We start from the raw sequence: 11688 nt of genomic DNA, 5'->3' as shown, positions 1-11688 counted from the left end.
GCAGCTGGGATGAACAAGCAGCTCCTTTCAACACAGGCTGTTTATTTTAGGCATATTAAGGTACAGTACAATCTGGGGAAAATTCCTAGTTGTAACACAATCCTGCATGCACAAGGAGTCATAATTACAACAAAACTCTTCTCGGAGCACATGTTGCTTCCTCCATAAAGATGGGTTCTAAAGATAGCCTACATGTGCAATCTTAAGGGCCTAGAGGAGGGTCTGATGTGGTCCTGGTCACAGGATAGCACAAAAGTCATCTAGACTGTTAGCCACCTCTGGTCCTGGTTGTGGAAGCTTGGGGGAGTCCTTGGCCATACAAACAGAACAATGATCACTTAGGCTATTAACTACCTCCACTCCCAGGCTTCTGGGAGAAGACAGGTTATAAACCTCCTCCATTAAAGCAACAACTCTGCATTTTAGCATTTACCTAGTGCTTATTTGTGAGAGCAAGGACCTCTGAACTCCAACATTTGAGACCATAAGTGTCTCCTGTGATGTAATTTATTTGGGACTGGGAAACTCAAGGGTCTTGATAGCAAAACCAAGAGGAAGCAGCCAACTTCATGTGGCCTCATTTTGCCTCGTGATATCCTCCTATGACATCCTAGCCCTGCCCTCCCATATCTTTATTCTACACTCTAGGGGATTTCCTTGATAGCTTGGCATCAGATAGTTCTTGGCTGGAAGTATTTTCCCCCCATAGAATTGTGAAGTGATTTCCCAACTGTTTCCCCGTGACTTGAGTCAGAGCTCTGCCTGATTCTTGATCTGAGACTCTTTCTTCCTCAGGAGGTTTTGGGCTTCTATCTTTGTCTCTGGTATGGATGACAATCTCCTTTAGTTGGTTTTGTCACTGTGCTGGCTGTGCTAAATTATTAACTGCATAGTTCACCACCTTAGCTATTTGAAGTTTATAGTTGAGTGACAGTTGTTATCTTAATGAGGCTGCAGTGTTTTGTTATTTTGTTTTAATTAAATTTAGTTAAAAATTTTAAATTTTATTTGCTTATTTATTGTGTAGCGGAGGCACATGGAACACATGTGGTTTTCAAGGGATAAATTTCAGGTGTATTCTCTCTTTCCATCTTGTGGGATCAAATTAGGTCATCAGGCTTGGCACCAAGTGCTTTTACTTATTTTTCTGATCCATCTTGCTGAGTTTGCTTTTTGGGGGGCAGGGGCTGCTGAGACAAGGTTTCTCTATGTATCCCTCACTGTCCTGGAACTCACTGGTCTTGAACTCACAGAGGTCTGACTGCTTCTGCCTCCCAAGTGCTATGATGAAAGGCACATGCCACCATGCCCCATAATGTCATTATTATTTTTGAGTCGTAAGTCTTATATACTCACTGAGCCCTTTGGAAATGGAAGTGTTCATTCTTAGTCCATCCCTTTGGTGATTTTCTGCTTTCTGCTTCCTCTGTTCTCTCCTGTGGGGATTTCCACTCTAGCTATTTCATCTGGATTTCTTTTTTAAACTGTGTTCTCTCTCCCGTCATCCCTTTGAACACCTGTCCTGCTTTCGAAGTTTTACATCGTCTTCCACTTACGCTGCTGGCTATGCTATGTCTGTGCCATGTTTACATTTCTGTTTCTTATTTCTCATTTTTTTTTCCCCTGCGTGTTTGTTATCAGCTCAACAGCAAATAGGATTAACTAAAACCCAAACGGCTGAGTACACCTGTGAGGGATTGTTTTCTTATTAAATCCTCTGAGGTGGGAAGACCCACTTATAATCTAGATCTTTGAGGTAGAAAGATCCACCTTAATCTGGGCCCTGAGTCACAGCAGATCCCTGTGTGCTATCTGCCTCTTATATAACCCTTTATCAACCCCTCTCACCAATGAGTGTCAAATGCCAGGCTGCCTTTATAGATGTTTGCTGCTTAATCTGTGTCTCCTTTGGTCAACACCCCCCCCACACACACACACACACATCCACTGTGTTATCAGTTCCTGTTTATATGTTATGTTCTATGATCCAAAGTATTTGGAAATCTGTTATCTACAGTCAGGTATTAGTCCTATCTTTCTTCACGTCATACTTTCGTCACTATTGTTATTTCTCTTTTATTCTGGAGATTTTTCTGGGTGGTGCTGAGTGGACCTGTGTCATCTGTTGCGCGTTTAACTGGCAATCCCTGCGTCGGAGCTCAGGTTTCCCCTCCTGACACCCTCGGGCACTGTCCTCAGTCTCGTCTTCCACCCCACACTGGTATGAGGTTGTCATATTTGGCAGACAAAAAGATACAGGATACCTTGTAAAATCTGGACTTCATACCCATAAACGCTACATGAAACACAATCTCCAAAGCTCGTCATTGTTTCTCCGAAACTCAAGGTTAACTGGAAATTCAATCTTTTATTAGGAACTTTGCTTGGGCCTGGCTCTTGGACAGAATATACTGTCTGGCTTATGACCCACCAACTTTATTCCTTACAGTTCCATGAGGCTGTAGGTTCAAGAATAGATGGGAGGAGGGAGCATGTCCTACTTCTTAGTGTAATCTCAGATGATAGGAAGGCTAGAAGGCTCCCTGTAACCCCCTTAATAAAAGCCTTTACCTCACTCTCAAGGACTCTACAACATGATCTAATACCCATTTACTTCTTAAAGGGCTGTGCCTCCTAATTCCATCACATCAGGTATCACGATCTGGATATATGAATATTTGGAGTTTATCATACAACCTGACCCAGATGGAAGCTTCTCACCCAAGCTCTGGCCTCTGAGGACCTAATCCTTATGTTGTGCTGCATAGCTGATGTCCAAGAAGGCCGTCTCTTCTACTGCCACAAGAAGATAGCTAAGGAAGAATTTACCTGGGGCCTGGGGCCTTCTACACCCTTCTAGAAAAAAAGTCCTACAAAGTCTACTGATATTTTCATTTTTGCCAAACTAAAGAAAGACTTTGAACTTCAACCTCAAAGCTTTGGAGACTAACCAAATATTTTTAATAAACAAATAACATAATCCAATTTGGAGCTTCTAAAAAAGCATGCTATAGCAGATAGGGTGAGGAGCCTAGGGGCACAGGGACCTTTACTTGTCTATTGCAGTAAGTAATTCAAATGAGAAGACGTAGCACCCCAAACTAGGGAAGAACAAGTGAGAACAGAAAAGAGGGAGATGCCGACTATTAAGGTTATAACTGTTGGCTGCATAAGGGAAGGGGGTGGGGTGCAGTCGGTGACTGCTAAGTCATTGGCTCCCTCCCACATGCTCCTGCTATAGGGAATCCTGGGAGAGGCTCTTCTGAAAGGTCAGAGTGTCTTCTAAAGAGGACTGACTTTTCTTCAAACTCAAGCAAGATGTATCGCTGTTACTGGTGTTGTTTGGGAACTGTGGCTCCACGTGACAATCCTGTCCTTCTGAGGAGTGGCTGTTGGCAATGTCAGCTGAACAATACTGGAAGTAGACTTCATTTTGCCCTGGCCAGTAGTGACTAACAGGAATGGCAGAGCTGAAATAACTCATCTTACACGGAGACCTGACAGAACCGAGCAAGACTGGCTCTGGAAGGCAGCCTCTTTATAACCCGGAAGCCTCCCTTGGCTCTTCTGTGCTTCTCTGGGGTCAATCATTTGCATCAAGCTCCTTTGCCGAACCAGATCATCTGCCTAAAATAATTATGCCAGGGGTAATTTGTCAACCTCAATCAACACCGACCTGAAGAGGTGGAAATTCGGACTCCTCTGCCCTGACTCCCTTTTGCTCACACCAAATCTCATTACTGAATCGATTGAGTTGGCTGAGAGTTTAACATTAACTTTAGCGCCAGTTCTTTGCACTGTTAGCGGCCAAGCTAATGAAGGCACCTGCTGTCTCTGTTAAGCTAATGAGGCAGGAGAAAAGGATGGGGAAGATGGCAGGTGAGGCCTCGTCTGCATCTGCCACCGCCACCACCACTAGTTTACGGTTGCTGAGGCAACTTGTCCTTTAACTGTCAATGGTGTTTTGCTTTTCAGTGTTGTTTCCTCTACCCTGCCTTAGCAGGCTGCTGCCCCAATAGATGGGTCCCTTTGCTTTGTTCTCTCAAAGAATGTGTAAGGGGAAATCCAGCTAACCAGCTCCTGGCAATCCCAGCCACCAGGTCTAGCTTCTCCATTAATTTCTATTGGTGTCAATTCTATTTCTTTTTTAAGAAGTTGGAAGAATTGGAAGTATAATTTTGCATGTGAAATGACTAGTAGGAAGCAGTAAGTGATCATAGTGCCTGGGAAAAGGAAGGTAAAAGGGGAGAGATGCATTTGAGGGACTGGGGCAGGGGGGGGGTGAGGAGGGAGGTCTGAAATGCATTCCTCCAGCTGCATGATTCTAATGAACCTGTGCAAATATTGCTGAACACTTCTAGTGGTGTGGGAAGGTGCCAGAAGCATTCTTGCGCTCGCTTTAGCTAAAAAAAAAAAAAAAACAAACAAACAAACAAAAAAACTCATTGCTGAACTGAAGTCAAAGGACAGGGCAATGACAGGTAACCTAACACCTGCTGTTTTTACACAGGTCGTCTAGAATACAGAACTTCAGTGAAAGTAGGGGAGACATTGTGCCTTCCAGGCAGGAACGCAACAGAAAGTGAAAGACCCCCGAAGGATGTCTTCCTAGCGAGAGAGGCCCCGAACCCACAAACCCGACGAAGCCACACTTACGGATGCAAACTGCAAGAGGTTTATTTGAATACACAGGTACCTGGGGCGGCAAGGTCTCTAGGAAGATTTGCGCGCCCCCAGGTTGGGGGTGAGGGGTTCTTATAGGAGAGCAAAAGCGCGGGTACAGAAGCAAAAAAAAAAACGTGGTTATGGGGACTCATTTCATTGGTCAGTTTAAATAAGGCTAAGCTGAGTGGCACATTCTTGACCTTTCATCTAAATACCAAGGAGGGGGTTGTCCAGACCCACCTGGAGGGGGTTGTGCTACCTGTTTTTCTTATCTCTTCCTGCCTTCCTAGCTTGGCTGGCGATTTGCACAGCCCCTGACTTGTGACGAGCCTCGCTTTCTACGTGACTCAGGCCTCGCAATCTTCTCTTTCTTTGTTCCTATGACCAATCCATCCTGTCTCGCAGCCAGATAAGGCTGTCTTTGCTCAGGTGTCTTTGCTCAGCATCCCGGCCTTTAATGAAGCTTGCTATCTGAAAACCTTTGCAGAGCGTTATAACTGTGGTTAAAGTTAAAACCACAGTTTTAACTGTGACCCCAATGAAGTTGGGGTCCTTCATTCCCTCATTTTTTTTTTTTTTTTTAGTGTCTAGTTCTAATCATAGAACTAGATTTCAGTATCTTCTTGACCTTAAAGCACTGTATTGGGGGTATAACATCAAAATCTGAACAGCACTTGTTCTTTTTCTAATAAAGTTAACATCAGTAGCAGAAGCAAAATTAGGAGTGGTCCCATAAGGGAGGATATCAAAATAGTCATCCAGGGAGATCTATTCGCATAATCCTCCATCCTTTAAGAATAACAAATCTAATCCCCTTCTGTAAGACCATTTTGAGAGGGAAGTCAATGACTCTTCGAGTTTGGAACCAGATTGTTCTAAAGCCCTCAAATCTTAATACATTGAAGTACTGAGGGGCCTATATTAGGGCAGCAGTACCTGCCCCAACATCGGCAGCTTCTCTAAGGCCCAGGATTACTGCTAGTGTCAGAGAAATGGGTTCTCTATCAAATTCATACCAGTTGTGCAAACACACAGTAATCTTTGGTATCATCAAAAATTAACATTGACATGCAAAGCATCAAATCTGTACTACAAACCCATCATCTATTTAAACCAGGAACCAAGTACCAGGTGTCAGGAGTCTTAGGGCCCTTAGAGTCTCATTATATAACCTCAGTAAGAGACCAGTCCTCGAAACCCAAGCCTTTTGACTGGTAGCGTTGTCAAAAGCCTCGGATACTGTAGTTTGGGTAGTTTAGGAGCTCGCTTCCTGTGGGAGGCGTGGATCCAGGCAGAGATGCGTACTTCTTTCAGTGGTTTTCAGATCTGGTGTCTCTCCATTTTAAGGGCCTTTAGACAGGGAAAATAAAGGTCTAGAAAGAATAACATCAGGATTATACATTTTAGTAGCAGAAGCAAAATTAGGAGTGGTCCCATAAGGGAGGATATCAAAATAGTCATCCAGGGAGATCTATTCGCATAATCCTCCATCCTTTAAGAATAACAAATCTAATCCCCTTCTGTAAGACCATTTTGAGAGGGAAGTCAATGACTCTTCGAGTTTGGAACCAGATTGTTCTAAAGCCCTCAAATCTTAATACATTGAAGTACTGAGGGGCCTATATTAGGGCAGCAGTACCTGCCCCAACATCGGCAGCTTCTCTAAGGCCCAGGATTACTGCTAGTGTCAGAGAAATGGGTTCTCTATCAAATTCATACCAGTTGTGCAAACACACAGTAATCTTTGGTATCATCAAAAATTAACATTGACATGCAAAGCATCAAATCTGTACTACAAACCCATCATCTATTTAAACCAGGAACCAAGTACCAGGTGTCAGGAGTCTTAGGGCCCTTAGAGTCTCATTATATAACCTCAGTAAGAGACCAGTCCTCGAAACCCAAGCCTTTTGACTGGTAGCGTTGTCAAAAGCCTCGGATACTGTAGTTTGGGTAGTTTAGGAGCTCGCTTCCTGTGGGAGGCGTGGATCCAGGCAGAGATGCGTACTTCTTTCAGTGGTTTTCAGATCTGGTGTCTCTCCATTTTAAGGGCCTTTAGACAGGGAAAATAAAGGTCTAGAAAGAATAACATCAGGATTATACATTTTATCCGACTCAGTGAGCAGTGGTGGTTCTTTACATAGGATCTCATAAGGGATGAGTTTAAATCGCCCTGGGGTATTCCAAACCTGGAACAGGGCAAAAGGGAAGGAGGGCTGTCCAGTCATTTCCGCAGGTCTCTTTTAGAATTCTATTTGTCCTTTCTACCTGTCCTGACTCTGGGGTTGGTAAGCATAATGTAATTTCCAATCAATCCCCAATTGGGCGGCCAGCCCCTGACTTACCTGGGCAACAAATGCAGGTCCATTATCAGACCCAATTACCTTGGGTATCCCAAACCTTGGGAAGATTTCTTCTTTGATCTTCTTAGCCACCGTATTGGCTGTCTCAGTCCTGGTAGGAAAAACTTCTATCCAGCCTGAAAAGGTATCTATAAAAACTAATAAGTACTTGTTGCCATATCTGGCTGGCTTAATTTCTGTAAAATATACTTTCCAGTAGGCTCCAGGCCAATCGCCCCTGAGCCTCTTCCCAGGAGCATATATGGAGTGTCCTGCATTAATCATAGCACAGGCCTTGCAGTTTTGACTACTTCTTCTGCCAAGACAGAGAGTCTGTCATCTGATTTCCTTCAGCCATAGCATCCCAAGCTTTTTGGTGTCTTGGACAAGTATATGTCCTTTTTTTTTTGCAGATGTTAACAGTCTGTATATTGCTCCATGAATATGGGCAGTAGCAAAAGCATACCTGCTGTCAGTGTAGATGCTGAGACTTCTCCCTCTGCCACTCGTAGAGCTGGTATCAAAGCTGCAAGTCCAGCTTTTTGTGCCAACGTCCTTCAGGGAGGCTATGCCCAAGCCATTTGCTTCCCATCCACCATTGCTGTCCCTGCCTTCCGCTTACCTTCGATCACGAAACAGCTGCCATCCGTACACCAGCTCGGACTTTCAGGCCAAGGCTGATCCTTCGAATCATTTCTGGTGCCAGTTTCTCAACGCATTGATGAGTAGACGAGGTGTCGTCAGTCTCAGGCAGCAGGGTTGCGGGATGGAGGACAGCAGGGGGAGCGGAGGTCACTGGTTCAGTCAACAAAGGCTTTAATCATCTCCAGCCTGGTTTGAGTAAGCCGGATCTGGGCCTTCAGCTTTGTTAGCAAGTCTCTTTCTAATAAAGATAGGACACTCAGGGATAACCAGGAAGGAATGAGTCACTTGTCCTCTCCCCAAATCTACAGTTCGTGAGGTGGTCCACAGATATTGTTTCTGTCCAGTTGCTCCAATTACTATAGTCTTTTTATTTTTTTAGCTTTCCCAATGGTTGTTACAGCACAGAGTGCTCAGCCCCTATGTCCACTAGAAAATCCATAGGGGTCCCCTCCATAGTCAGGGTTACCCTAGGCGCAGGGGAGGGAGTGCGAGCCCCGTCCCCTCTAATCATCTTCTTCTAGGACCAGTACCTTAGAGTCCCTTCCTTTCTTCTTTGGGCATTCTCTTGCCCAATATCCTTTTTCTTTGCAATAAGCACATCGTTCTTTGTCCAAGGGGTGCCTGTCCATCTTCATTTTTGGTCTTCTGTTGCCCAGGTTCCCTATCTGTCTAGTTCCTATCTTCCCTTTCTCTCCTACCACTGCGGCCAAAATTCTATCAAATTTCTCTTTTGTCTGTGATCCCTCCAGTCCTCTTTCTTCTGCCTCCCTCTCTCTCTCTCTCTCTCTCTCTCTCTCTCTTATGAAACATTTTCTCTGCCTCCTTAATCAAATTCTGCAACCTTTTTAACCATAATATCTGATGCTGACTGTCCTATAAAGGCCATAGGTACCATAGACCTCCTTCTGCCAAGACAACCTCTGAGGGTTTATGGGGAGTATAATGCCTGTAAGCCTCCTTTAAATGCTCAAGAAACATAGATAGCAGAGCCCTGCGGTGATGGACTGTCAGCTGCTCCTTACCTGCTTTAAGTTGGACCTTAAAAACATACATGGGGACCTAGATAAGGCCCATCTGTTTACATATTTTTTTTTTAACCAAAATTTCCCTTGCTTTTAGACAACACAGCAAAAATTTCTCTTGCTTTTTAGACAGCATAAAACTCTTACCAAAGTCTTTCTTGTGGTTTTTTTTTTTTTTCCAGTGGGGATATATGGCTATATTTTAAACAAGAACAGCATATAAAATCCTATACCAGTGTGAAACATCTGAGATCAACAATAGGCTCTTTCTTAAAAAAAAAATGAAACATTAACCAATGATAATTTTTAAACAATAACAGTACATAAAATCCTGTACCAGTACGAAACATTTGAGACCAGCAAAATTTTTTTTTTACATTAACCGACAATAATTTGTGACCAGCCTCTATAAATGATGACAGATATTTATAACATTTATAACCCATAGGATCTGAAAGAGTTTATCACGGGTGGAGTTAAGCCTTGGCCAGCTTTGACCAGAGGTTTGAGACGCACAGCTCCCAGCTCATTGAGGAAAAAAGATTGTTAACATCTTTGAGTCATAGCAATTATCCAGCCCAGCCATCCACGTGCTTGGGGCTGAGGCTGACTCTTTTTTTTTTTTCTCCTTTTTTTTTTTTTTTTTTTTTTAATATATTCTTATGTTTATGGCCATATCTCTAAAGTCTTGTAAGTGAACATAATATCAAAGTCAAGAAGTCATTAAGTCTAAGTCAGGACAAAGGCCTTACATGGACGGACAAAAACATCAAACAACCCAAAAACTTTAAGCTGCTTCATGGGTGTGACCAGCCCCGAGTTATTCATCAGGGCCCACAGCCCGCAGGCGGCGAGGGGGGGCGCCTTCGGGGCCGCGCGGGGAGAAAGACATTGGAAGGCAGCGGTGGGCGTGCAAGCGCACGGGGCCGCAGAGGAGTGCCAGGCCGCGACCATAGCCCGAGTCCTCGGTCCCGCAAAACAATGGTAGCGTGCGGCGGAGCTCTCCTGGCCCAGGGCGGCAGGGGCGGGGCGGGGCCATTGCCTCCTCCCCCATTGGAGTCCTGCCCGCGATGGCTCGCAGGCCGAGGGCGGGCGGTTGTGGGCGGGGACTCTGCTGCTTGCCCTGGGCTCGCCGGCAAACCTCGCTCTCCGCGGCGGGGAGGCCAGGCAGGCTACCGGCTCTCATGGTTCCCGGCCGCTCGTTAAGGCCTGGGTGCCCGGGAGCTGGGTCCGCGGTGGGCAGTGGCATTAGCGGCCAGCGAACGGCCGGCATCCGGGCCCCGGGGGCCCATTTCCCCAGCCCCCGCGCATGCTGCCGCGCTGGGGGTGGATCATAGGCCAAACTCTCTCAGGTGTCGATATAAGCGACCTGGTCAGGGCGTCCATGGGGTCCTTTATCGAAGACCCGTTCTTTAACCTGCAAGATAATGTTTTTGTCAAAGGTGCCATCCCACGGCCAGCCCAGGTTGAATGCGGGCCATTCCGAGGAACAGACAGTCTGCCATTTTTTCTTCTTGACCTCAAACGACCGATTGCTCGCTCGGTTAGAGACGTCCGACCAGTGGTCTAGAGTAAGGCTTAAGGGAGTGGTTAGCGACTGTCCCATGTTAGTATTCCAATAAATGAACAGACAGACCACAAAAATGAACAATAAGACAAACAGACTGACAATCAGACGCGCTGCGCGGCTTCGGCGAAACCCCGAAAGCAAAAATTCAGACGGAGGCTTCAGAAAAGGTCCGGACGATTGACCTCCCAGAAGAACCACGTGACCCTCGGACCAGGGGGGGCGACCCAAAAAGTCCGGCTCTGGTCGCGGGTTCTGACAGATGAGCCCCGAAAAATCGGGCTCCAGACAGACCAGACACCCTCGGAACGTCTTCCAGGGTTGCGGGGGGGAAAGTTCGGACCCGTCGGTCCCTTCCGAGACCCGCCAGATACAGATACAGATCGACCCAGCTGAATCAAACAGAGTTCAAATTCGCAGCGCAACATTCAAACACAAAAGACGTGAGACATTCATAGGACATACAGAATGCTGGCCAGCTTACCTCCCGAAGGTGGTCGATGGTTCCTGGGTGGGGGCCTCAGACTTCCCGGCCAACGCACCAAAATGAAAGACCCCCGAAGGATGTCTTCCTAGCGAGAGAGGCCCCGAACCCACAAACCCGACGAAGCCACACTTACGGATGCAAACTGCAAGAGGTTTATTTGAATACACAGGTACCTGGGGCGGCAAGGTCTCTAGGAAGATTTGCGCGCCCCCAGGTTGGGGGTGAGGGGTTCTTATAGGAGAGCAAAAGCGCGGGTACAGAAGCAAAAAAAAAACGTGGTTATGGGGACTCATTTCATTGGTCAGTTTAAATAAGGCTAAGCTGAGTGGCACATTCTTGACCTTTCATCTAAATACCAAGGAGGGGGTTGTCCAGACCCACCTGGAGGGGGTTGTGCTACCTGTTTTTCTTATCTCTTCCTGCCTTCCTAGCTTGGCTGGCGATTTGCACAGCCCCTGACTTGTGACGAGCCTCGCTTTCTACGTGACTCAGGCCTCGCAATCTTCTCTTTCTTTGTTCCTATGACCAATCCATCCTGTCTCGCAGCCAGATAAGGCTGTCTTTGCTCAGGTGTCTTTGCTCAGCATCCCGGCCTTTAATGAAGCTTGCTATCTGAAAACCTTTGCAGAGCGTTATAACTGTGGTTAAAGTTAAAACCACAGTTTTAACTGTGACCCCAATGAAGTTGGGGTCCTTCATTCCCTCATTTTTTTTTTTTTTTTTAGTGTCTAGTTCTAATCATAGAACTAGATTTCAGTATCTTCTTGACCTTAAAGCACTGTATTGGGGGTATAACATCAAAATCTGAACAGCACTTGTTCTTTTTCTAATAAAGTTAACATCAGTAGCAGAAGCAAAATTAGGAGTGGTCCCATAAGGGAGGATATCAAAATAGTCATCCAGGGAGATCTATTCGCATAATCCTCCATCCTTTAAGAATAACAAATCTAATCCCCTTCT

Source organism: Myodes glareolus, chromosome 7 (genome assembly GCF_982192425.1).
Source record: "Myodes glareolus chromosome 7, mMyoGla1.1, whole genome shotgun sequence".
In the NCBI taxonomy this organism is placed as follows: Eukaryota; Metazoa; Chordata; class Mammalia; order Rodentia; family Cricetidae; genus Myodes; species Myodes glareolus.
This window is presented reverse-complemented; position numbering follows the sequence as displayed.